This window comes from Patagioenas fasciata, chromosome 1, assembly GCF_037038585.1.
Source record: "Patagioenas fasciata isolate bPatFas1 chromosome 1, bPatFas1.hap1, whole genome shotgun sequence".
Taxonomy (NCBI): Eukaryota; Metazoa; Chordata; class Aves; order Columbiformes; family Columbidae; genus Patagioenas; species Patagioenas fasciata.
In genome coordinates, this window is record NC_092520.1 from 194,822,221 (window position 1) to 194,845,962 (window position 23,742).

Genomic DNA, 23,742 nt, shown 5'->3' on the forward strand with positions numbered 1-23,742 from the left:
CCTTACTTTCATACAACTAAGCCCAGAAGAGCAACAAGAAGACTCAGTGTCACTTTGATGTCCTAATTCCACCTGAATTATTTCCTTTTGCAGTTCAGCTTGACACTTTCAACTATTAAAAATGTTCATGCTTAAAAAATAAAATGAAATTTTAAAACCAGAACTGTTTTTTAATCTATGAGAGACAGTTCCCTGAGTAAGCTTTTTTCAGGAGCATTACATGTGAAAAACAACAATTCAGAAGAAAACACTGTCATTTCTTATTGCTCTATTTAATAAAGAAATAAGTCCAAATAATCTCTCCAAATGAACTGCAAAACCTGTAGTCACTTCTCAGAAAGCATTGTCCACATTTTACGTCTGTTTTTTCTTTAACAATCTGGTAGCTGATATCCAGACAAACATATTGGTTAGTTATGTGTCAACCTTTATCTGGAAAAAGACATTTTTAAGGGTTTTCAAAAAAGTGTGTACTTGTTTCTCCAGGCACTTGAGCATTCTTAGTGGAACTTTTTAAAAAAGACATCATGGAACTGGAGACAAATAAAAACAAATATTTGGTCAGCCTTATTTGCTTTCTAGGTTTTGAATCTTCAAAATTAATGTTTTCTACCTTTGCCCTAGAACCACAAGATTTACTTTACAAATAAATGCTGAACTTTTTTTTACAAGTCACCAGACTGCAGTGCTTAAATAACACACTGGCCCTTTAATGAATGACTATTAATGAGAGATTTAAAGTCTGCAGAATTACTGGTATTTATTTTATTCAGAAAAGGTATAAGCACACAGAAGTATTTCATTTTGAGTTCAAACAGAGAAAAGGACATGGTAACAGTAGGGATTTTTGCTGATTTTAAACTGACTTTAAGAGAACGGATCGCATGTTAAAGATTAACTAGTTATAAAGTCTTTCAGGAAAGTTACTCTCCAAGTTGTTTTTTTAAATTGTTGTTTTTGTTGGTTTTTATTTTGTGTGTGTGGTTAGGGTTTTTGTTTGTTGTTTGTGTGATTTGTTTGTGTCTTTTTGGGTTTTGTTTGTTTACTTTTGTTTTGTTTTGTTTTTTAATAATTATGCTTTAAAGTGTGTTTCCACAACTCCGTGGTCTTCATTGTATAAAACCACCATTTTTTATAAGATGCCATGTACTTCAAAAATGCATTTTGTACTTCATGAAACCGTGGTTTAAGTATAGCAAGATTGTCATTTTGCAATACTGACTTGTTTCCTCACCAATACAGAAAGAGGCACCAAGAACACCACACAAAAGGCAAGAATGGGATGCACATTTATATAAGCAGAAGGAAATTCGTTTTCTATCATGTTAGAATCTCTGTGTTTTACGCAACTGTTTGTATGTTTGAATAATAGCTAAATGTTGAAACATGGCTCACTGGCCTCCTAATGTTGAAATATCACATTTAGTAAGCAGTCCACCTGAACTCAAATTATTGGTGATATCATATCACACTTATTAGGGCCCAATTAGTGATATGCAACTTCAAAAAATTCAAACAAATAGAGTATTTTCTTAAGTTTTCTGCAGTGTGGAGTTACGAAAGTGAAAATGTAGTAAAACATTACCTAACTTATGGGAGAGACAAATAATGAGAGAATTTTCCATGGTAGTGGGTGATGAAAGTGTACAATTTAACCATTCTTTTCATAGTACAAGGCAATAATCCTGCTGTTGGATGAAAACCAAAGTGAAAGTGTTTATGGAAAAAAGCTTCTAAACCAAAGCCCTTGAAATTTATTAGCCTCAGTTTCAGTTAGCACCAATCCTGAATTAGAAAGAATAACCCCTCTTATACCGATATTTTTAATTACACATTCACATTTCACGACATATGAATAAAAATGTTGAAAAGTTATGCAGACTATGAATAACTTTAAAGTGAATTGTTTAAAATATATATTTAAAAAACCCTTACCTTCTTTGCTCTTATTCACACTGCTCGTCTTTCTCCAGTGTGACTTCAGACTATTTTGACTTTTGCTTTAGGAGAATATTTGGTTCTTCCTTTCCAAATAAATGTCCACTTTGTCATGTTGAGTTGAGAATCAAAGAAAGGAGTAGAATTTGGCCCAGTTGAGCAAACTACGCAAATATAAATAAATAGTAAAGAACACAAGATTTATTTTAGTAAATGCTCAAAAAATCCTCCTGAATTCTTTCTGACTAGCTCATCATAGCTGTCAACCACTAAAATAGTTTGAGTGTGTGTATATAGTGAAAAATAAACATACATGGCCTGTTTTTCAATCATGGGTACCTAACACACATGTTCAGGCATATTTATTAAATAATTAATTATCACAGTTGTTGATAACTGTACCATGTAGTTGCATGCCTAGATTTAGCTGGGTAGACTTGGCTTTTGACACTTAGATTTGAAATTTGAATTCAGATAACCATAGTCAGCCCATAACAAATTACATAAAAGAATGAGAAATATCTAGTTATTAATCAATAATGATACAGTGTCTCAGTACATTAATTGAATCAGATATTCCAATGTGCTCTAACTTGAATAACTGTCTGACACACTACCCTCACAGGTAGGAATGTATGAAACAGATTTTTAACTATTAATCATCAAATATGAAAATTATCACTCTCTAGAAAAGGACTAATTTAATAAAAATTAAATTCTGAAAACCTGTGAATATCACCTTGACACAATTTTCTTGACTTGAAAGTTCCTCTCAGCACATACAGTAATTTGAGCTGTGGCAACCACTCTTACTGATACCAGTTCTTCTATCATAAATTTGTAAGAATAATGCTCCCAGGACTTTGTGCAGTCAGAATTAGAAAAACTTGTTTTCCATGCCTGTTTTTAAAGACATGTCGGGTGATGGTACTGGAGGGCAGGTGGGCAGGAAGGAGTCTGTGTAGTCCTCCAACATGATCTGGAATTAGTGCTCTGTACTGAGTGATAGTAGAGGAGGGAACTCAGCAATTTAGTTGTCCCAAAGTGTCTTTGATAAACAAGTCTCAGACTGAATGTATCTACCATATATATCTGGAATTCTAGCTTAAACCTTTTTCTACATATAAAAATCATGTTTTTACACTACCTACTTACAAAGCTACTGCTTTGAACCATAAGTGTAACATCTGACTCCCTGATACTGCAGTATTTTTCTCCACAAGTCTGTGAAATAATAGGTATGTATGTACAAGAAGATTTACATTTTTCAGACTATGTATAAAAGCCAACATCCAAACTCTCTGGAAGACTAAATACCTAATACAGAGACTATAACCCTGAAAAACACATCTCAGCTACTGGGAAGCAATGGGGACAGTTTCCAGTTTTCTTCAAGTCTGATCTCCCTTGATATGAAAATTTCTACCAGGGGGGCTTTATATAATTTTAAGGTACTAAGATTGTAGAACTGCACAGTGACTAGAGCAGGTTTTTCTTCATGTAAGTAATCACAAAGGATAATTCAGAAGGTGCCAATGCAATATATTTATCCTATTAACATGTTGAAAGAACAAGGCAAACAAGAATTATTATTAACATTCTGGCTTATGATACTCATATGCTCACCTGAGATAACACTTCCCATTTATATTTGCTATTGACCAGATATCAAGATAGCTCCCTTTGCAGCAAGCTGGCTTTATGGATCTGATATGTAAGCATCTGTCTCCCTGCGGGAACAGCTGTATGGATTCCATCACACCAGGATTCTTGTAAGTTATGGATTGCAACAACATATCTAGAGACCATATGTAGATGTAGCCCTATGTCACGTGCTCAAGGTCATGCCAAAATTAAGAAATCCAATCCTTATTACAATGTCCTAAATATCTGTGAACAATGTCCTCATCTTCCTGCTTACTTTTTTACCTTAACAAGCAGTAAGATGAAAGAAAAAACCTAAGGCTATTCCTCACACCTTTATCTAAAACTAGGGTCGTAATGCTGAATGGCATTTACATGCTTGGTGTAGAACCTCAGTTTGTGTCATTTTCATCTCAAGTGGATTAAAATAATCCACACAAAAAATAAGCACACATTCTAAATATCTCAATGTCTATGGAAAGTCCTCTAGACAGCAAGACTAAATGTTCTGGCATCTCTAACTGACCTGTATCATTGCTTTTATTCTTGGTATGACCATGTAGCTCAGACTTCCACTGAAGCTGAATAAACTAAGCTTTTAAGATACTCGGTTCTTTTATTTTAATAGAATATCATTTGGCTTTTAATTTAACCAATAAAAATACCTTAAAATATGAATCTTCTTTTCCCTTCATGTCATACTAATCAGAGCTTTTCAGGATATTTTGGACCAGTGAGCAAACTAGGGGAGCAGCAATGGTAATTCATAGCTGTCAAGGAAAAAATGGTCTTGAGTGGTGTGAAACTTTAGCTGTTTTGTAAACCCATGATTTTAGGTTCAGAGACTATTGGCAAGAAGCCCAGACACTTTGGACCGCTACTGGCAGGCTTCATCAAATGCTGTCCTGCTTATTTGCTTTGTCCTATAGATGGTTTTGTTACAGATAAGGAATAACCTCATTTTTGAGAACTTTGCTATTCAGATCCATTGATTTTGTTTTCCCTAATATTGGGAGGAGTAGACAGTAGAGGATTTTAATTTGGATTTCCTGAAACAAAAAGTGAAACACTGTGCTGAAGATGTGTGGATTGCTGAATTATCCAATAATAAAATCCCAGGTAACTGAAATATCACAAAGACAAATATTCAGGCTGCTGATTTGCCTCAAATCTTTATTGTTTTTCCCTATGTATATTTATTTTCACCAGGAAAGATGTTCTTTACTAACTGTAATTCAAAGAAAATTGCAGTGGAGAGGCACTACAGCAGAGATGCTGGACAGGTCCGATAGTGTGTGCAATACTCCATTATTTGGCAAAAGTGTAATCTATATTGATATCAATGAAAGCCTTGCCTACTAGTTTACTTCTTGAGGGCTTGACCTTGCAAACTGTAGCTATTTATGTGAAGAACTCTAAGTAGTTCCATTGATTGTTCTCAGTACCAGATAAGAATCACAGGAATTTGATCCCGCCTACATTTGTAACTTCCCAGGGAGTGAGTTAGTCCTGTTTACAAAGATCAACAGTACAGTCTTAATCTCTTTTCTTCCACAACAAACTTTAAAGGAATTAAAGTAATGATGTAACACAGAGAAATTATATTAATTCTATGATTTACTTATTGAAGTGTTCTGAGGTACTCCCTTAAATTTACCTCAGACTACACAAGCAAATATAGAGATGGACATACGTATACAACAACTTTATCATTGTCAAAATGAAAACATAAATGTCTTCATATGAAACCTACACATCTGGTACTAGGTTTAAAAAAGTGCCATGTTTAACATGCCTTTTTCCAGCCCTGTCTATACAGACAATTTTCAAATACATACTTTTTTCCCCTGCTTTTGCTAGATTTAAAGAAAACCCACATATTTTAATGTTTGTGATGTGTATGCTTTTATATATATGTATTTTTGATAACAGGAATCCGATTTGCACTTGGTTCTCTTGGAAATGTGCTGTGTCGGGAACTTGCTTGTAATTCCTTGAATCATGCTTTTCCCCTGTAATACTTATGAAGTCTTTACAGAATGCATAGATAAGGACTTTCTACAACCTTACTTTAATCTTTTTTTCATGAGTAAATGTGTTTGTTTTCAGTAGAATATCTATTCATCCAATGCTGGGATTTCAGTAAAATATCTGTTCTTCTACCCATTCATATGGGCTGAGATTTCTTTCCACAGAATACAAACTGTATTCCCAAGAGCACTTTTGCCTTGAGAACGTGAGAAGATCCTGCCAGAATGTTTCAGTTGTAGGTGTGGGTTTTTTTGCACAATATTTCTCAAAACTGGGTTAGACAACAATCTCTCCAAACTTTTATAACCACTAATGTTTAACTACCATCATGCTAACTCTTAATCAAGGACTAATAATTAGCTCCATACAGCAACAGTACACATATGGATCTGCAAAAAATTGTCATACATTTTCATGTTTGTATGAAATATAAAAATTAATAAATGAAAGGAAGAAACACAATGTTAAACAATATCTAAACTAATAGAAGAATGAGTGTTTTTCACCATATTGAATTAAAAATATGTTTATAGTTCAGTCAAGTTTAAGATTGCTAAATTATTTACCACAGGGAAAAAAAAAAAACTCTTACCTTATCAAGGAAATGACATTTCCACAGAGGTGCAAGCAATTCACGGTCTATAGGTAGAGTAACAAAAGTATTTGCTAAATTGCTTCATGATCGTGAATTCTTGAGGGAAGGAGAGGAGACTTGAGTGTAAAGGAATACACTTGAGAACTGGATATCAAAGGAAATCTGCATCCTTCATAGTCTTTAAAATGACATGCAGTACACTGTATTCTTTCAGCAACTAAGTTCCTAATCTCATGGCTCTCAGCTTTGATATTTGGATAATAAAATATGATCAACATATCTTCTATTATATTGAAAACATAGCTAGATAAATTATTTTAATTTAGTACTTGTTATATACATTTCTAATCTTTGTAAGTGAATTTTCTCTATTTTGAATTAGCAAAAAATATATTTGGGGTTGTTCCACCAAAGATTCAAGACTGTGCATTACCTTTTGTTGAACTTCCATAAAATTTCTGTTGGCACATTCTTTGAACCTATTAATATCCCTCTGAAAAACAGACTTCTCCTCCTCCTTACTGACTGCTTCTCACAGTTTCTTGTCATCCATAATCTTGTGTGGAGTGTACCCTATTTCATTCTCCAGATTGTTAACAGAGACATTAAATGAGCACCCCTGGATGACCCCTTAATGGGAATATCTGATCCCATGGACTTTTCTATGTCCAGTTTCTTTAAGTGTACCATTCCTCTCCTATGCTCCAGTCCTCACAGACTGTCCTGGTAGGCTCAGGGATCTAGGCGGCTACACTGAAAATCAAATTGCTGAAAGAAGTAAAAAGGCACAGAGTGCCTCAAAATTTTCTGCATCTGATGTTGCTAGTTCCCCCTCTGCAGCAATCCTGCACTTTCCTCGAATTTCCTTCTGCTACACAGACACAGCAATGCCTCCTGTTGCTCCTCACATTCATCACTAGCTTCAATTCCAGCTGAGTTTTGGCTGTCCAAATATCATGCTTGCATGTTCAGAAAATATTTCTGTGTACCTTTTGTGTACTCCTGTTTTATATTTCAGCTTAGTCAGGAGATATTTATTCATCCATGCTGGCCTTCTGCAACAACTCTTGCATATCAGAATAGACCATTTGTTCTCTTGAGCCTCTTTGACCTCCAAGACAGTTTCCCATAGTATCCTGCCAAGCAGATCATTGAACAAGACAAAATCCTTGAAGCATCCTTGAAGCCCATTCTTGTAGTTGCATTACTTATCTCAGGTTCCTAAACTCCCTAAATTCATGGTTGCTTCAATGAAGGATGCACTAATCCTCCACATCCCTGATCAATTACTCCTTGTTTGTGAGAAACAAGTCCAAGTGAGGATCTCTCCTGGCTAGATCATCAATCACCTGTATCATGAAGTTATTGGCTTCTAGGTTACTGCTTAAGACTCCAACAGTGCAACCATCATTTTTCACCTCTGTATCCAACCCAAATGCATACAATTTATATCTTTTCTGTTCCGGCAATATTTAGAATATGAAAATGTATGTGCTAAGAATTCTGTACACTTAGTATTGAGAAACATATCCTATTTTAGGAAGACATCGTAGAAACATCAAACAAAAATTACTAACATGTCTGAACTAAAATTCACTAATTTATTTTTTTTCTAAAAATGAATCTACTTAGAAAAACACAGGCATCATCATTCTCTGCCACTGAATAGTTCACAGAAGAGAGTATTTTTCTGCTAGCACCATTTACATCTCATAGCTAAATGAAAAAAAAAATCCCTTTCTAACATTCATAACTGACTTTTATGTTAATATTCCTCAAATTGTTGTGTAATCACTCTTCATACAGTTTTACAAACACTACCTTATGGTTCTTTTTATCACCTCTGGTCATGGAATTACTAAAAGCTATTTAAATATAGAAACCCACTAGCAAGAGACATCCTTATCATCCAGAGTAAGCTCATGATCTTCAACTGTTTCCACATTTTCTTTTCTGCTGCTTCATTTTCTCTCTAATAACTTCTCATAGTTCAGTAATGGTATCACCTCTTTTTCATGAGGTTGATGACGCACAGTGGAGCAATAAATAAATAAATAAATATTAAAATAGGGGGAAAAAATCCTATTTTAAAATAGTTAATTTCTAATACTATTTTTTAAATGGCTTTTTTGCAAAAGCCTATAAACAATGCTTTTTCAAATTCTTCCAGCATGCAGACTAAAATATATCCATACATACACAAACACATTCATATACAAATCTTCTGAATTTCTGTTTGTTTGGTTTTTTTTATTTTGCTTCAGGTTGTGTATGTGGGTTTTGGGGGTTTTTTTTATGTCTTTTAATCCAAGAAACAATATAGCAATTTTTACATATAGAGTAGCAATGGCTTGTGGATGTGGAGTTTCCCAATCTTTCATATTTCTTATTCAAGTGCTATGAATGCAACTTGCTATTTTTTCCTTAATAAATGAATGGTTAAATAAGAGTGAACATGAAAACCAAGCAAGAAAACCCTGTGGTGACTCTGGAGCCAAAGTTGGCATGTTTCTTTTCAGGCACCATTGTTAAACACTACCTCTATGCCAATGTGCTGTAGCTTGCCAATCTGAGAAAAACAGTGATACTGTTGAAAAACATCAAGGGCCTATTATCTTATTCCCCTCTTTTCCTCCCATTCCTTTAATGACTGAACAGTTAGTTCAAAGACCACAAGCCACTAATGGACAAATACACATTAGCAGAAAGTGACAAAACCTGTGCTCATATAATTCTAATTCAAACAATTTAATATGCATTCTTGGGACTCCCGTAGCAATGCTCAGTCAGAGGATTAAAACATCATACCAAAGCAGATGGACAGACTGGTTCAGATAAATAAGAAATTTACCTTGTGTTGCTGTCCCAAAGTTATCATTGATGTCTATAGTAGCGATCAGGTGGTTCCCTGACCCCGCTTTGTATGCATGAGAAACACAAATAGTTTAGATGGACACTCTTTAGGAAAACCCGGAGCACTCGGTAATTGTAGCTAGTGTGAACAGACAACTTCTGAATTTCCTCTGATAAGGTATTATGGTTTATATTTGTTAATTGATAATACAGCTGTGATTGTGATCTCAGAACGTTGTAGAAAGAAAATAACCTTTGTTCTGTAATATCAGGATACCAGCTGCATAGAAGTGGCAAAATAGTTTACACTAGTGATAGATAATATTAAATTTAAAAAATATGGCAAATAAATAACTGCACTAAAAGTATGTTAGATTTTTTTCTGTGTACTGAAGACTTACAGATGGTGAAAGAATCAGAGGAGGAGTTTGGGTTGATATCATTGCTTCATCCTTAAATTAATTATTCACATTGGGATTCACTATGAAAATGACAATTTCAAAAATTTCACTTATTTTTATGGTCCTAAGGATATTTTTTTAAGTGTCAAAGAAGACATTGTAGAACAAATTTGTAAAATAGAATGTAAAATCTTATCACGACTAGGTGATATTCATAGTTGCTAGCCATTCTAGCCCTTTTAGCCCTGCTAGCCCTACACAGTTGTCTGGGATACCCTAGGGCAGGGGTATCAAACTCATTTTCATCAGCGACCACATCAGGAATAGTTACATTTATACAGTCCTAAGATTATATTCAGCCCTTTGAAGGTAACTGTGAGGCTGATGTGGCCCCTGGTGAAAATGAGTTTGACACCCCTGCCCCAGAGCATCTCTAATGGCCTTGGCTGCATTTATACAACTGCATCCAGCCTTTACTACTCAGGGGAACTTAAATAAGACAGACATTCAATATAAGGTAAGGAAGCCAGGGCAGCACAAACCATTCCCCTCAAAATATTATTTTAGCACATTGACACCATATACTTTCCACATAATTTCTAAAGTGAGCAAACTGGCACTTTTTAAGAGACATTTCTGAGGATTGATTATTGTCATTGTATATGCCTGTATCTCCAGGATTGTTATAGTGACAAAAAGTAAAGCAAGGATGATTTAGAAAAGAGAAGCATAAAACCCCAATCACAAATCCCGTGAAGGTTATTTGGTCTACCTGATGGCCAAGCAAAGAAGCCTATGAACATTATTTTTACAGATATGGAGACTGATGATCAAATAGTTGATTGCAAATCATCTTCTTTTGAAAGCTGTATTCATTCTAGCTTTAAAAATGGGGACATTAAAAATATTGTTTACACCATATTTTAGAGACAAAATGGAAATCATATATGCATATGACAGAAAAGTAGAGGTTATTTATGGACTGTTAACCCTTTAAATACTACACTATGTCACATCTCAGAAGTGTTAGGCACAACGCTGAATCATTTCACAACAGCAATGAAACAATGGGCTTTTAGACAGATCTTTATGTCTTAACACCGCTCTATTTTCTTTGCTTAAACTGATAAAACCAACTAATTCATATAAAATAAAATTAAAATCCATCTTTTTGTTTTTTTTCTCAGAGAAACATTTTGGATTTGTTAATTGATTATTCAAGAAACAGTCAGGTTTCAAGCATATTTACCTGTCTGTATGTTAGTGGCAACTATTAATTACACATGTCCTTTTTACTTGGTCAAAGATGAGAAAATTAAATCCAAAGAAGACTGAGGAATTTATTCTTCCGTTATATATATGTTATAGAATTATTTGCAACTGTGAAAGGTTAAAGGAGCTTCTGGTAGTGTTTTAAATTCATTTTGTATTCATCTTGCTTTTGCATATATGAATATGAAAGAGACTCAGCTTTCAGCATCCTTGTGGTTTTCCTCTCCTTCCTGCTGTTCTAATTTCCCTTCTTTTTTTTTTTTTTTTTCAGTAATGTGAAAGAAGTTAGTGAAAATTTTACTTTTCTCCTACAAGAGCAAGTCTGGTGGCAATGAAAACAACCCCATATGCAAGCTAATGGAACAATTTGGGGGATAATTTCTTCAGGTGTGGAGTGTCTGACCTCAGGAGCCTGACAGATATTGCTGCAGCGTTATTAGCAGTCACTCAGACCTCCAGGTGGAATTCAGGAAGCAGGAATGACCACGCATTTCAAACTGTGCAGTTAACCTACTTAGATGAGAATCTATTATTTATGGTGATTGTCAGCCACTGCAGCTCAAAGGCAGTAGGTTAGTGTTTTGATAATCATTAAGGTATTCATTATATGATAAAAATGGAGGTCAGATTCACTTCCCTCTCTTGAAACAGAATCAAACATAAGGAATAGCAAGACTGAAGAAACTATTGCCAGAAAGAAACTACATAGATTTTTTTTTTCATCTTCTTTATTCTGAAGCTGTGTTTTCACAGTGTTCTATATTCATTGTAGGAATAAAACTAAAAGGTCCCTAATGCCTTCTTTTAAGGAGTTCATTAGAAAACTGTTAGTGAAGTTTTGTGTATTTTTATTACTACTCCACTCCAGAATAAGACACACAATACCTACAGGAGTCTGAAATGTTGAGAAAATAATAGATGCAAAGCATATAAACTTTATACAATTTGCTGTCTTTCTTTATTGCATTGCAAGATAAAGCCCCCTGTTGTTCGAGCATATACACTACTTTATTCTTTAATAATGCAACTTAAATGTCACGGATGTCTTACAAAGCTTGTGTTTATAAAATTTATTAGACAGAGATATGTTAAATGACTCCAAGGGGATTTGTATATTGCTGAACATTGGAAAACCAATGAAACATAGGTAGGACTAGCAGATACCCTGCTATTTACTCACTGAACTAAATCAGCCTGAAGATGTACCATATTTAGAGATTAAGGAGAGGAAGGAGAAATATTTGATTTTACTGCATAAAATGACTATTATGAACTAAAAGTTCTCTTAAAGTTGTTATCAAACTGTCAGGTTTTAATGGAATTTATTTTAGCCAGTGCTAGTGTCTAGCCATGATAACATCTAGCCATCAAAAATGCTCCAGCATTTAGGACAGAGAGTATCAAAACCTACCAGTTCATAAACAGTATGCAACATTAATATATATTAACATTATGAAAGAACAAGGAAAGTAAGAAAAAGTTTTATCATGTACCTATGTTTCATTCTTTCTTTGTTCTCTGATATAAGTAGTTCAGGAAATATCTTAGGAACGAATATAAATATTTTTTATTCTTATTTGATTTCTACAAATTTGAAAATTATTTTGGATAAAATTCCTACTTTAATGGCATTCTAAAACTCAGACAATATGAAAATCCAACATATTTTATAAGTAGATGTCTTCAGGACTGAGCTAGAATTTAAGGGAAAGAAAAAAAAAATTAAAAGAGATAAGCTGGTAGATTTCTTAATTTGAAAATGTGGACAGGAAATGTAGAGGGAAGGAAAGAAGAAGGAAGGGAGCAAGGGAGGGAGGGAGGGAATGTAGAGGAAGGGAGGGAGGGAGGAAGGGAGGAAGGGAAGAAGGGAGGAAAGGAGGAAGGAAGGGAGGAAAGGAGGAAGGGAGGGAGGAAAGGAGGAAGGAAGAAAGGGAGGGAGGGAGGGAGGAAGGGAGGAAAGAAGGGAGGAAGGGAGGGAGGAAGGAAGGGAGGGAGGAAGGAAAGAAGGGAGGAAAGGAGGGAGGAAGGGAGGAAAGGAGGGAGGAAGGGAGGGAGGAAGGAAGGGAGGGAGGAAGGAAAGAAGGGAGGAAAGGAGGGAGGAAGGGAGGAAAGGAGGGAGGGAGGGAGGGAGGGAGGGAGGGAGGGAGGGAGGAAGGAAGGAAGGAAGGAAGGAAGGAAGGAAGGAAGGAAGGAAGGAAGGAAGGAAGGAAGGATTGTGTTTCGCCATTACAAACCTTAATCAAAATATAGTCCACATAAATGTTTGAATAACATAAGCAAAGAAATCTCTTTGCACAGCTCAGAGTTTCCAACATGTTCATAATAAAGTTGATGCTGTGGTTGTCTCTTCCAGTCATACTACGTGAATTCTAAATGAATTCTTTACCAGTTCTGATTTGTCATTATGAGAAAATGCTGATTCACTGACAATGTAGCATGAGACTCTGAGAATGACTAAAACAGTTTGACATGATGCATAAAAATAGGTAAGACCTAATGATATCCTCAAATTTAAATGTAATTTCCAGGAAACTGTGTGTAGTCTTAAATTGCCATTAACTTTAAATAAATCGCTATCATTTTTTTTTTCCAAAAAAATAATATTTGAGAAAAGCAAGTTCAAAAAACAACCTATCACAGAAAGTGCACTCCTAGTTGATTTCAATCTTTCACTTTTTCATAGTTAGATTCAAAAATCAGCTATTTGATTCTGAAATATATTCTATAAAACCTTCAACACTTTATATACAACAAACAGAAAGGATGGGAATGGTCCACTGTCTGTCTTTCCCAAAACATTCTATCCTATCACATTCTCTTCCCATTTCACTTTTATTATTTTTGAACCAGGTTATTTTCCTAACAGTAGAGTGACAATAGAAGACAAAATATTACGAAACCTAAGTACTGATCTTATGTTTATTAAGCTTGCTTGACTTTGGCTAGAAGCAATCTGAGTTGTCCAAATTGGCTTCAATTATTCCCAGACTTTTAAAGTAGCATAAGCACCGGGGACTAATTAAAGAGGAAAACAAATCCCAAAGAAGAATCTGCCAAGCTTCTATACAAACACTCCCCTTGTACTATATCCTTTCTTCTCCTCCCTGATATTAATTTCCACAACATAAAGAGGAACAAGTGGAAGGTTTTGTTTCACTGAAAGAGATCCCCGAACACTCATTCTGCTTGGTCACCATGTCACAGAACTACAAGAGTAATTTTTTTTATTTATTTATTTATTTTTTTTTCTTCATACCAATACAGTTTCCTCCTAGAGACTGGGATACAGGACTTAATTTCCCATTCAGCTTTACCTGTATTAGAGGTTCATGAAAAAGAATCTGAATGAATTAATAAACGTTCAAAATTGATTTAGATTTGGATCTCATCTTTTGGTTATCACAGGGTTGCTGAGGTTGTCAGGGACCTCTGAAGATCATGTAGTCAACCCCCTGCTCAAACAGGGTCAGCTAGAGCAGGTTGCTCAAAGAATGTCTGGTCATGTTTTAGACAACTCCAAGAATGAAGACTCCACAAATTCTCTGGGAAAGCTGGTCCACTGTTCAACCTCCCCTAAAATAAAAGGTTATTTCTTCTGTTTAAACAGAATTTCTTGAAATTCGCTTTGTACTCATTGCCTTTTGTCCTGCTACCTAGATACCACTGAGAAGAGTCTGGCTCCATCTTTACTCCCCCTCATTAAGTGTTTGTCCAGAAGATCCCCCCAAGCATTCACTAATCTATACAGCCACAGCGCTCTCTGCTTCTCCATGTAGCTCAGATGCCACAGTCCCCTAATCATCTCAACAGTCCTTTGTTGAACTTGCCCCAGTATGCCTATGTATCTCTTCAACACAGGAGCACAGCACTGGACACAGCACCTCAGATGTATCTCACCAGTGTTGAATCAAGAAGAACCACTTCTCTTGACATATTGGCAATGCTCTGCCTAACAGAGCCCAGGAGGCTAGAAGGCTGGTGGCTTTCTTTTATTATTTTCTTTGAACTGGTTGATCCCCTTCCCTAAGCTGTCTTCAGTATTTTGTCCAGATACTCTCTCAGTTTGTTCACTTCCCTGTGTCCACCTTTTTCCTCTACTGTCTTTATACTGCCCCACTCCTGCTTTGGTATTTCTATGAAGTGTAACATGGAACACACAGTGCAAAGAGAGATGGACAAAGTATATTTTTTCCATTGACTCTGACTCAGGCATTGTCTTTAAGAACTGCCCAGAGTTACTCCATCAGCCTTGTCTTCCCCCTGCTCTGCCTGGGCTAGGACCTGGAAAGAGGCCTACATGGAGCTGTATATGTCAACTGAATGCAGTACCTGCAGAAGAAGAATTCTCTGCCAAGCTCAATCTGCCTCACATGTAAGTTTAAGGACATGGGAATCAATATAGTTTTACATTTATGCCAAAATGAATCAGTCAATTAGTCACAGTTTATATAGAGTGGAATTCAAGTAAAACTTCCCCAAAGTCACCAGAATAGTGTTGTGTTGCAACTACCAGTATGCAATGTTCATGAGTCATGTTATAAACATTATGAAATAAGCTAAAAATTACCATTTTAAAAATAGTACATGTGGAGATTTATTTAGGTTTGTTATTTTTTATTTTCCCTACTGCTTCTAAATTTTTATTTTAATGTTTTTTAAATTAACCTCTGAGGACTAGAAACAAGCTATTTTTATTTTGAAATTACAGACTCCATTATATTCAAGTAACTGTAGTGTCTAGTCTTTTAAAAGGACTCTTAATATCATGAGGTTTGGCTATTTTGCCACAAAACTTAATTTCTTTGCGTACTTTGACAGGCTGAAAGCAAAGCATAAACCCAATACTTATTAAATCTCTAGTAGCCCATATTTCTTTTCCTAGATTGTCTCCTTAAACTGTTATTTTGTTGTCCTTAACTTCGACTGTGTTACAATAAGAGTAGAATACTGGCATGCATTTTTCTGTCCACCCCAAAGCTGATCAAACATGAATAGGGCAATGAAAACCACTTATTTTTGTTAAACAGCCAGGCCAGCAGCAGAGGAACATTTTAAGAATGTTCAGAAATATCAGTTGCTTCATTTGATCCTCATTCTAATTATAACTCCGTATGAATATACAAACCTCTAGTGGATATGACTGGTTTTGTAGAAATTTGTTGTGATTTATTGTTGTCCTGTTTGTATCAGAGTTCCACAGTGTTCTTTGCCACCTAAGGGTCACCTGCTTCACTGAGAGTTAGGTGCACAGATATTTTTTGTATCTGGTTCTGCATTTTCTCACACTGTGCTTGTACCTACACTGATGAAGTATAAACTCTCAGCTACTTCAAGAATTTTTGAGATACCTCTTGTTGAAAATGCCATGGCACTGTTCTGTAATTAATAACAATGGCCCTAGTGGTTTCAAGGCATTTAACCTCAGATGTCTGGAAAACTTTAAGAAGTTTTAACTTTATAAACTCTGGAAAATCATTCTTCTGTATGTTTTCAAACCAATATTGACTCTGATCATGTTGTCCTGGTTCCTAGGACTTGTATTGAGCATTGAAGAGGGAAAAAAAGGTGAATAAAACAACACTCCTACACACACAAAATAGAAAGGGAAGGTCCTTTTGTTGCTTGGCAAATTGAACATTGAAGTGTGGTCACTGGGTTAAAGCCAGCTCTTGAGAAAAATCAATACCATCTACTTCCCAGGGTTTTCTTCCCTTTACTAGGCCCTAGTCTCCAATGGCAGCCAAAATCCAAGTCTGTGCTGGCTCTTCACTACTGGGAATACCCAGATACAAAGGAAAATGTTGACATTTCTTCTATTTAACCTGATGAATCATCATTCAAACTGTGTAGTGAGACAATGATTATCAGCAAACAACCAGTGAAAGCTTTAGACAGTGCATGATCTCACCTATGCAATTAAAATCCCTTCAAATCCCTAACATTCTGTGATTCTGTGAAAGGGAAAAAGAGTCTTCTGTCTCCTTTTTTTTTTCTTCACTCTAAAGCAAATATCCAACAAATTTGCCAACAAATTAGCCTGAAGCTGTTTCATTTAGACTTTAGCCTTTGTAAAGACTTATATTGTCTTTTCATGTCTTGCCAATCAAAAACTACTGAAAAAATCCTAAACTGAGAAATTCAGAAAGCATATAAAATCCAACATACAATAAAAAGTATGCAATGGCATGATTTTGAAGTGTTCTGAGGAATCTACATACACTTAGATTCTTCTTGCAGTAGTTTATGTTATGATCGTGTTATGATCAACGCATGCTGTTGATCATGTTATGATCAACGCATGCTGTTGATCACAAGATTTTCTACATAATTCTGAGGCTACCTGGAGCTAGACTTTGGGAATGATTACTTCCTGTGAAGAAAGTTAAGGAAATATCTTCTGCATAGATTACTTGGATGTTGAGGCAATGCACATATAATAAATATGACTGTAATATATGCTTATTCCACTGTTCCACCCCACCCCTCCCACCCCACCACCCCCTTGCAGAGGAAACAGAAAGTAGAAGGGAAGAAAATCAGCAGAACCAACCAACTTAGAACACATTAGTCATTACCTCTAAAATGGTACATGAAAACTGGTAACCTACAATGGTTTAAAATATCTGGAGTGAGATGGCATGGCACGAGCCAGATTCTGTTTCCTCACCAAACTGAGTCTGATTTGCAACTTGGTCTACAGGAGCATTTACGTAATATACTCACAGCGGAATGTATTTTTGACTCAGTCAGGTTCCACATTTTCTCTTTCCCAAAATTATATCACTGTAACCATCATATTAAAACTCCAGTATTATTAAAATTCCCTAGAATTAGTTTAAGAATTTAAAGCAGACCAGAAAAATATTATGTATAACTGATTTGAACTAAAGGACATGTCACTCTATTGGTTTTTAATTTTCAAGGTCTCCATTTATACAACCTGATTAGCGGCTGCTGTGATGTCACAGAACAGCCTGTATTATTCACAGGAGGCAGCTTGTGTACTTCCATGAAAATAAGACATTTCTCCAACATCCTATATGTTCTAGTGTGCACTGAGAAAATGCAATAAGACATATAATATGCTTATTTAAAAAGCAGATTTCCTAGGAAATCTAAAAAGATAGTTCATTTCAAAAGCTTATTAATTGATTATGCAAGATCTTCATAGAGATTACAAAAATGTAAGAAGAGAAAAGAAATTATGGATTTATGCTTAGAGTTGCATCTACTTTTATTATTATTATTTTTTTTTAATTTTATTATTTCCCTGGTGTCCTATTAAAATAACTTGGATCTATTTCTTTCTGTTATATGCACAACTGTGTTTATTCATAGAGTGGAAAGCAGGGAAATTAGAGGTGTAGTGCTTGTGGTCAAAAGCTTTGTTCAAATTGATTCCTCTGTATTGCTAACTATGGACATTGGTTTTACTTGTAAAATTGAAGAGGCTGAATGAGGAATGTGGTCATGCAGACACATTTCAGAAAGTGTCATTAAAGGAGTCAGTTCTCTTTGGAAAGGAAAGAAAAATAAGCCTCTCATATTTTCAACATCAAGCCTAAATATCTGTAATGTAAAATGCAACTGATGTGAATTACAAAAAAAAAAAAAGACCTAGTAATCTTGTGATTATAATTTTTTTGGGGGGGAAGTGGAAAAGACATGACATTAATGCCCAGTTTTTGAGTTACTTGACTTGGCAAAACTGAAGACTGAGGTAAAAGACAAAAATGTTCATTAGAAGGGTATCATACAGTGAGAATGCATGAAGGAAAACATCCTTGCATTTTAGGAAAAAACTGGAGAAAATAATATGTCTTTTGTATAGGAAGATGAAATTTAACAGAGGAAATCAGGTTAAATTAGTGCAGGTTTTCTGCATCCATAGGTGGGTTACAGACAAGGAGCTGTATTTGGATTTACAAGTATATTGTTGACTAAAGAATAAATTCCTGTTTTGGAATTCCTTTACTGATATTCTAAAAATTTCATCATAGGTAAAAGTTGTTTAGAAATCAGCTACAGCAAAAACTGAAACTAATCTTCATAAAATAGTTTTGTTCAATAATAAAACCATAAATCAGAAGGTCAAGGATAGATATTAAAATTTGGTTAGCTGGCACATGAAAGAATGGATTTGTGTCTTACTGAGTATCTGCAATTACTTGTATCTTTATTCAATGGTTGTTTTGATCATATGAGTAGTTCCTGTTCTCAGAGGCTCTGCTGTGAAGTTGTCTCCTCAGCTGCTAAGGTGAATATGACACTTTCAAATTGTGGCAGAAAAGAAAAGAAAAGAAAAAAAAGAAAAGAAAAGAAAAGAAAAGAAAAGAAAAGAAAAGAAAAGAAAAGAAAAGAAAAGAAAAGAAAAGAAAAGAAAAGAAAAGAAAAGAAAAGAAAAGAAAAGAAAAGAGAAAAGAAGAAAAGAAAAGAAAAGAAAAGAAAAGAAAAGAAAAGAAAAGAAAAGAAAAGAAAAGAAAAGAAAAGAAAAGAAAAGAAAAGAAAAGAAAATAAGAAGAGCGAAAACAAAAGGAGAAAAAGTTTGGACTTGATTAAACTTTATCTATTCCTCTAACATATGTATGCCTTGTCATCTTAGTTTACAAGGAAAGACTAATTTTCTCATTGCTTGCACCTGTTTGGATAAGAGATTAATTTTTTTAGCTTCAAGTGTCTCTGGTGTAGACATCTGTGGGGAGCTATTCACCTAATCTCCCCTCTATAGTCACAGAAGATTACACAAACAGAGTCAATGAAGTCTTAGCCACAATTATTTTTTATATTGTGATATAAACATCGAATAATCCTATTTCTCTCAATCTGTATAAAGAGACCTGAGGATGTAGGCATCTACGTGTTGCCATCTAGAGTCTGATTAGATATGTATTTTTATTAATAATACTTGCAACTATCTGTAATAACCACAGAAACAATAAAAATTGTAATTTGGGCATTCTTTCTCATAATACCTTGTTTTCCTAGTATATTGCTCTTATACAACTAATTCAGTGTTAATTTCTTTTGCTTGAGAGATTTCTTAAATATTCATACACAGCCTTAATTCACAACTTCCCATAGTATGTTCTTACACGTGCTTTGAGGTACGAAATGTTGTTTCAGGGTAATACCATAGGAAGAAGGAAGTCATGCTTTATACTTTTGTTGTACAGCAAGACTGTACTACAACAGGTTTAATGTGGTGGGAACTGAGACATCCAATAGAAGAACTGTTGGTTTGTGGTAGTATATGGGAAGAACTGTGTCTGTTCAACAGGGAGGAGCTTGAAAGGTGGAGCTATATGATTGGAAGTGAGTAATAATTATACAAATTATACTCTGGAAAGCAGAGGACTGAGTGAGAAGAGCAGGTCAAAGGTAGTGGACAATATTTGTGAAAAGACTTGGAGGCAAACCAGAAGAATTGGAAGTGAATTGCCTATGTATGCACAAGGAGAAGTTTATTTGAATATTGTAAATGATCTATGATGAAAGAATCAATTTACGCTCAGAAAAGTATGTATCTTACTTCATATGTAGTTTTAGGTGGCTTTTTTTGTGAGGTCGCATAAAGTGTTATTGTCAGACAGATGGTTTCATATTTCCATCAAAGACACTGTTTCAACAGTACTTGGAGGGTAGCATGTTGTTCCTTATTAAAAGAGACATTTCACCGTAATGAGAAACATGCTTTTCTTATAAGGGCTCTGTGGGAAATTTTAACAAGCATTAGCTAATGTTCAATAAAACCAAGGACTGTGAAAGGAAATAGATATGACAGATATGTACCTTGTAGATTAGAAAATTTGGAGTTGCCACTGCTTGTAGCAGGTCACAGTCTGTGTGCTAAGCTAAGAGCACAAGCATCAAGATCTGTCAGGCTTTGTCAGGATTTATCTTGGCATGTTTAGAAATTTGTTTTAGCTTGTAACAGCAATTATATCATGACCAGATAACTGTTATTTATGCTGTTTTAGCTTTTCCTTTGCTTTGCACAGTGGTGGAGTGTAACATTTTTTGTTATAGGTACATATATCTCTAACTGATGGATACTAATACCAGGTGATCTTCCTGGGCAAAATGAACTTTGACCCTATAACAAAATGTAGCTGTAGTAGGCTGAGGACAAAAGGCCTGGGGTGCTGTCAAAGACTCTGAGGCACAGGCACAGATTGATACTGGAGGCCCAAGGTTGTAAACAATACACCAGTGGTCAGTTACTGGTCATCAAAAGCATGAACCAAGGAACCAGGTATAAGCAGCTTTAGAGATAACACAGAGGACAAAGTACAGATATACAATACATTTGAAACATGTCTTATAAAGTCAAGTTGGATGTAAAATTAATTTACAGACAACTAAAAAAGAGCAAGATGTAGAGCAAGTTGGATGATAGATGAAAGTGACTCCAAGCAGATCCTAGAGAGAAGGAAACAACTGCCATCAGCACCTTACTCCTCCAAACAAAGATGATGACAACTAAATGTGTGGCCTCTCCCCTAACTGAAGCCATTTGACTTACAAGACTGAGTGTAAAATGGGTAAACACTAGGAAGTGTGTGTACGCATCATTTTAGCTATATACAATTTGAACTATCTTAGTATCCTTGCAGCTGGACTAATAATAATCCTTTGATTAGACTGTTAATACAGTCATGTGTTAATTCATGGTGTGTTTCTTCTGGCCTTAACAACATTTTGAGTACAACAGACTGATGGTAATACAAACAGTCAATTCTATAACTTGGGTACAAAAAGTTGATAGCAGATATTAATCGTAATCATGACCAGTAGTTCAGCTTTGTAAAAATGTAAATGCCCTCCCTCCCAGGTCGAGGGAGGTTCTCCTTCCTCTCTACTCTGCCCTGGTGAGGCCGCATCTGGAGTATTGCATTGAGTTCTGGGCTCCCCAGTTTAAGGGATTACTGGTGGAAGTCCAGCAGCGGGCTATAAAGATGATTAGAGATCTGGAGCATCTTTTTCATGAGGAGAGACTGAGAGTGCTGGGTCTGTTCAGCCTGGAGAAGAGAAAGCCGAGAGGGGATCTCATCAGTGTTTATAAATATCTCAAGAGTGGCTGTCAAGTGGATGGGACCAGACTCCTTACGGTGATGTCCAACGATAGGATGAGGGGGAACGGGCACAGACTGAAGCATATGAGATTCCATCTGAAGATGAGGAGAAACTTCTTTACTTTGGTAAGTTGGATAAGTTTTGAACAGAGCTTCTGCTTTATCTACCAGACAACCCAGACAACCAGTATAATTTCATAGGAAACAGTACCACTGTTTCCAGAAAGGTTTTTCCTTGCTTCAGCTGAGTCATCCAAGCCTGAATTGTCTCTTTTCTACCATTTCCTGCTCACTGGTCTTCCAGGGTAAAGATTCAAGTTTTCATGGGGTATTTTTTGGTGTTTTATTTCCCCCCCACTTAATAACCTCAGCATTGCCAGCTTAGTAAAACTCCCTTTTCAGTCACTGAAGAAACAAGCAAAGGAATAATTAACAAGAAAAATATTTTCTTCTCCCTTTCTAGAAAACAAAGCAAAACAACATATTGCAGCAGTAAACTACATCGTTTTCTTGGGCAGTGCATTGATTCTTACTACTCCAAAGAATTTAAAGTCTTACAGGGGATTTTTAGTCATAATTTTGCAAAGTTTTTATTTTTTTATTTCTGTTTTTAATTAAATGATTGTACCAGTGTAGGACAAGCATAACTCATACCAACCTATATGTCAATATTCACTTAAGTTGTTCAGATAACTGCTTCTAACACTACTGGATTATTTTATGAACAATATACTAAGTAAAACCTTTTCATACTTACATGCTCTATTTTCATTTATTTTTGAAATGAAATATTGTTCTTCCCAGGTTAGGCCAGTGAAACGTCTGACGAAGCGAAATACTTCTGCTTACACCTTGAGCAGCCGGTTCCTCTGATGGGATGGGAAAGTCTCAGAATGACCCATGTGACTTCCCTTGAGCCTGTGAGTCCCTGGAGCCCAAGCATTTTCCTGCAGCATGGGATGAAAATCTTTCAATTTAATTAGTTATCCTATGGATATTTCTCTATAACCTCCCTTCTGCTAAATCTCTCCTGACATCTACAAACAAAACCTCACTGCCTTGGAATGAACCAAAACCGATTCCCTGTGACTGATCTCACCAATAAGCTTGTTGTTAACAAAGGCCTTTAGATCTGACAGCGGGTCTGTGCCATGGGGCCTGAGGGTAAGTGCAGTTCCCAGGTCAGGGTCCTCTGCAGTGTGCAGATGCTTCAACTAGCACTGTCTGTTTAATTAATTTCAGTCTGCTTCACCTATTTAAGCTTTTCACTTGCCTGCTGTTTTCCCTATCAATAAATATAAGTAACAGATTATAAAAAGAGAAATTCTGTATAGAGCAGGATGAATCATTTATGCTAACATTATTAATCTCTTTCTGTCATTACACTTGAAGGTTTGCGTGCAACACATCAAACAAACTACTTGAGTACATTGTATTCCCCATATAGATGAGGTTTTCATATATAAGCAATATGTAAATTCGTAAATATAAAATATACTAGGGCATATTCCTCTATATACACAGAGCTCTGTAAATACAAAATATATTAGGCTATACCGGTTTATATACACACAGCTCTTATCACTAGATAGTTATAAATTTTCCTAATATCATTTAAACATGTTAAAAAATTCAGCTTTATCAGAATTTGTTCAAATTTGCTTGTATTAGAAGTATTTCTAGTTTCAGGTAAACCTGGAACTCCATTTTGTGTAAAATGCTACACAACCAATTATTAAGCTGTATTGGTGGAACTATACCGACCTAATGGTGCCAGCAAAGCATTTGAACACAAACCTTGGCCTTATACAACCAAATTATGTTTTTCTCGGACAATTTAACTACCTTTTCCAAATCTATATCAGTATTAGGACTTTTGCTCTTCAACATGAGTACTTTTGTCTATATAGCAGTCCTATAAGAAAAGGTATGGTTT

General features: G+C 35.4%; 1 long non-coding RNA gene across 1 annotated transcript; it reads right to left on the reverse strand.

Annotated features, from left to right (window-relative positions):
* Positions 1–272: 272 nt before the first annotated feature.
* On the reverse strand, positions 273–22,885 carry LOC139827089 (uncharacterized). The gene is made up of 3 exons (XR_011737285.1): positions 22,564–22,885; positions 1,936–2,102; positions 273–533 (listed from the first exon to the last, which is right to left on the reverse strand). It is a non-coding gene; the product is annotated as an uncharacterized lncRNA (long non-coding RNA).
* Between the last annotated feature and the right edge of the window lie 857 nt (positions 22,886–23,742).